Here is a 5,035-nt window from a genome sequence, read left to right on the forward strand (position 1 = left end):
TTCTTCCCCACTGCCACCTCTCCTCCTTCCTTAGCAACCCCCTCCTAGCCTATATAAACCCAGCCCCGAGCCGACCCCGTTCCCACCCTAAACACGTCGAACCGCCGCCCCGAGCCCCTACAGCACCGCCACCTCGCCGGCAGCAGCCACCTTCGGCTGCACCTTCGGCCAGGAGCAGCACCCGAGCCCCCTCTCAGCCCCCGAGCCCCACCCCGCGGAGGAGGAGCCCCTCCGCCGCCTCCCTGACCCTCCACCGCCCCGGAGCTCCCCCTCGCTCGCCGGCAGCAACGCCCCTCGCCGGAGTACTGCCCCCAGCCAGCCACGGTAGTTCTTCTCCCTCCCCTTTCTGTTATGTTTTTATCTTTTTGTTAGTAGCCATTGGATCTTAGCTATAGGGCTTAGATTAGATCTTAGGAATACCCCTTCGGTCTAAATCAGAAAACCAACGGTTTTAGTTTCACTTATGATTTAGCCAGCAATTTTTCTTAGCCTCGGCCATTTTCCCATAGCATTCCAACAAACACCCTCCGCAGCCAATAGCAACAGGCCACGTATACCCCTCTTTTTAGTACTAGTTAGTTTTATTTTTCTGTCTATATTACAAAAACAGAAACTTTCTGTTTTGTTTTGGCCACAACTTTTGATCCCGAAAATCAATGACATTGATTCTTTTTCCAGTAGCTCACAAATTTCCTGTAGTTTTTAAAAACATATAATTTGTATATGTTTGAAATTTTCAAATATAAGTTAGATCAGATTTAGTTTAAATTTTCAAATATAAGTTAGATCAGATTTAGTTTAAACCTTGTTTTGCCTATTCCAAGAGTTTAAAAAATGATTTTGAGTTGATTATTTTTGCTACTGCTTCCTAGTGATAAAATATTATTGTGGTAGAAGTTTCAAAAAATTTCAAGTATTTTTACTGGTGTTTTAAACAGAAACAAGTTTCTGCCATACCGGCGCGTGATGAATTCTTTTACTTAGGCTTTCGTAAATCATTGCTTGTGATGTTATTTTTACTTCTGGCTTGATTGAAGTGCTTATGGTGTGTTTTGTGTTTGTATCGGTAGATCATCCGGAGTGCGAAGCGTGTTACATAGAAGCGCTCGAGCAAGACAACTATCATGAAGGCAAGTCATTTTGATCATGTTATTTTACCTATGTTTTCGATGCATGGTAGATCACCTTCTTTGCCCAATTGCATGCTGCCTAGGTTCTTTGAAACTTTAGTATAAGATGTAGTATCATGTGGTAGGAACACAACAACCCCGATACTTGGCCCCGAGACGACAATTCTTAATGCTATGCTTGAGTAGACGGGTTATCGGTTGAGTGTATATCACGAGTGATGCGAGGTTGATATAATAACCAAGACCGGACTAAGACAAGATTTGCAAGACCTCGGACGCAATGCAACTCTGGGTGAAGGACGGTTGATCGGCTCCTTGGAGAACCCAGTGGATGCCCGGGATGCTGGAGAGGCCATGTCATCCTGCGGAAAGCTTCACCTAGGCTTGAAGAGACGGACGGAGACTTCAAGACTCAAGGCTTACCTGCACAGCCACAAGTCATTATGGGCTCTGGCTTGGTTGGACAACGTGGCGACTCTGGACAGGCGGTGCTAGCAGATATAGACGAACGGTAGGAATGGATGGGCACCGACAGGGATACAGAGGGACCCGTTGAAAGACCATGTTTTGATCATCCGGTCTTCAAACACCCTGAAGTGCGAGGACAAACCCGGAGGTGATCAAATCTTGTGGCCAACGTGTGCAAAACTCTGCAGAGTGCCCAACCTAATCGATTAGCCGTGTCCACTGTCATGGACAACTTGAGCCAAAGGCATTGAATTTCCCCTGAACTCTCGACACAACTTAATAATGATGTGGGTGTTAACAACTATTCGGGTACGAGAATTGGTTGGCGGAACCATCTCGTTAACAACAAACATTGTAGTAATATTTTGCTTTCAACCCCTTCTGTTGTAGGATAAAACTGGCTTTATGCAAAACTTAGCTCCACCGGCCAAATATGCATGTAGAGATAGTTATTTATTATTTTACTCCTCTCTTTGATGACTTGCCGGCATATTCAATATGCTGACCTACACGGCTGCAACGTATCATGTTGCAGAGTACTTTTCCGACCAGGAGTGAGGCTACGATCTACGCTCAGCGACATGCCCTTGGAGTCGGATGGACTCGTCTACCTGATGCTTCCGCTAGTCTTCGTTAGTTAATCTCATGAGTTGGCCTTCAGCCACTTTATTGTAATCCTTTATTGTAATAAAGTACTCTTTATGAGATTTCGATTAATAAAGCTGTGTGATTGAACTCTTGAATATATACATTATGTACTGTGTGTGTACCAGCATGATCTTGGGATGGTACGGAAACACCAGAGGCTTGACCCGTCTTGAGTCGGGTCGCTACAGAAATGGTATTCAGAGCACACGCTCACCTTAGGACGTAACCTCTAGGAATGGAAAAGCCTTAGGAAGAAAACTATTTTCTCTTATGTCTATAAATCTTCTATTTCCTCTTCTCATCATTTCTGACTTCTCTCCGTTTTTCCAATGTTTAGATGGCCACCTTCATCCCTGTTAAGTTCACGGAGTTTTGCCAGCCTGACACCACTATGCCGTTCGGAAAGGAGCTAGTGCAGATCACCAAGGATTTGAGGATTGCTGTGCCGACTATTACAGGGAAGCCAACTTCGTCTTACCCGGAGGATTCACGCTACAGGACCGAGGTGCATATTCTCGGAAGGACATTCCAGCCGCGCACTGAGCCGAAGGATTTCAAGTTCATCGCACCCAACTCGATTCTCGAAAGGGACATGGCGATCCATTGTGCACTCGGACGTATCAAGGAAGAATACAGAGGCTGCCCTATTTCTCCAGACCTATTCACCGTATCCCGGAGAAACGAAGACGGAGAAATCATCTCAAGCAAGACCAAGGACGCTCTCTTGTCTTATGCTCAGACCTTGGAGAAGTACAGCGGGACTCTGGAGCATCATGTGATCAAGGACGCCAGGAAGATCAAGCAACTGTCACTCCGCGAGCTTGAACTTGAAGAAGAGGCCCGGGAAGCCCACTATGAGCACGAACTGGAGGTGAAGGACTTTCTGGAGCGGATCGAGAAGCTGAAGACTCGAGTTGCATACCTGGAGGAGGAACTGGACATGGGCAAGAACCTTCATCCCGAAGGAGACGTAGCCCACTTGATCAGCAACGACGAGGACTATGAAGAAAGTTCCACCGAAGGACCCATCACCATGATTTTCTGAGAAGGACACTTAGACTAGACCACCAAATTTACTTTATCGTTATACGTTTAGGCCGATGTTTAGGATTATCGAACTCTGTATCCCCGTGTGAACCTTGTGATGGTATTGAATAAAATGTGTGGTGTGATACTTGTGTGTTTCATTCATATGGGTAGTGTAATTCCTCTTAGACCATTGTTCTATGCTAATCTCACCCCTCCACAAACATCAGATGCCTCCGAGACGCGCCCCTGAGTCCAACTTTCCGCCGGAACTCACCCAGTTGATCCAGCAACAAAACACCCTGATGCAGCTGATCATCCAGAACCAGGACAATAACAACAACCGTCACCCACCCTAGGCCGACAATCTCACCCGTTTCTTGAGGTTGAACCCTCCAACTTTCACCAGCAGCATTGAGCCCATTGTGGCAGAAGATTGGCTCCGCAAGATGGAGCGTGAACTTATCACTGCTGGTTGTACTAAAGCTAAGAAGGTGTGTTTTGCCGCGCATCAACTTGAAGGCCCTGCAGCTGCTTGGTGGGAGAACTACACCACCACTTATCCCATTGCTGGAGTCACTTGGGAGCAATTCAAGCAAGCCTTCCGCACCGCGCATGTCTCAGCTGGTGCAATGAGTCTGAAGAAGCGTGAGTTTCGCAACTTATGCCAGGGGAATCGCTCTGTGGCCCAGTACGTCGATGAATTCAGCATGCTCGCCCGTTATGCACCTGGAGATGTGGCCGATGATGCGGCCAAGTAGGAAAAGTTCTTGGAGGGACTAAATGATGAGCTGAGCATTTAGTTGACGGTAGCCACCTTCAACAACTACCAGGAGCTGGTTGATAAGGCCCTCATCTTGGAGGGGAAACACCAGCAGATGGAGAACCGCAAGCGAAAGTATGGGGTTGGAAAGTTCAACTCCGGCACTCAGCAGAATCCTCGCTACACCCCTTATTCAGGGAATACCGGGACTGGATCCGGTAAGTTTGGAGGACACGTTCAGCATAACCACCCGGTGCACAACCATGGAGGCCACAACGATGGAGGAAATGGGAACCACCGCAACAACAACAACTTCAAGAATGGCGGTACTGGCACTCAGCAGCATTCAGCTCCAGCTCAGAAGGATCTGACTCACATCACTTGCTTCAAGTGTCAGAAGACAGGACACTATGCCACTGATTGTCCCCAGAACAAGCAGGGAAATGGAAACGACAACGGCAACTCTGCAGCAAAGAAGCCCAATCCTTTTCCTCGAGCTCAGGTGAACCACCTTGATGTTGAAGAGGTCTATGATCACCCTGATACTGTGGTTGGTAAGTTTTTGCTAAATTCACGTCCAGTATTGGTACTTTTTGATTCTGGTGCAACACATTCATTCATATCAAGGGTAGTTGTGGAAAAGTATAGTTTGCCAACTAGAACCCTCAGCCAGCCTATTAAGGTCAGTTCCCCAGGAGGCATGATGACAGCCGGGATAGGATGCCATGCCTTGAGTCTCAACATCGGGAACCATATATTTCCCACCGACCTCATCGTATTAGAGTCCCAGGGATTGGATGTAATCCTAGGCATGGATTCGTTGGCCAAGTATGAAGGGAATGTTGATTGTGCCCTTAAGTCTATTTTGCTCACCACCCCCGAGCAAAAGCGGATTAAGTACGTGTCTCAGCGCCCGAGACGGAGTAAGCGAGTAAACACTCTCACGGGATTAGTCCAGGAGGAAGTACCGATTGTACAGGAGTACCCAGATGTATTTCCG

This window comes from Hordeum vulgare, chromosome 6H (assembly GCF_904849725.1).
Source record: "Hordeum vulgare subsp. vulgare chromosome 6H, MorexV3_pseudomolecules_assembly, whole genome shotgun sequence".
Classification (NCBI taxonomy): domain Eukaryota; kingdom Viridiplantae; phylum Streptophyta; class Magnoliopsida; order Poales; family Poaceae; genus Hordeum; species Hordeum vulgare.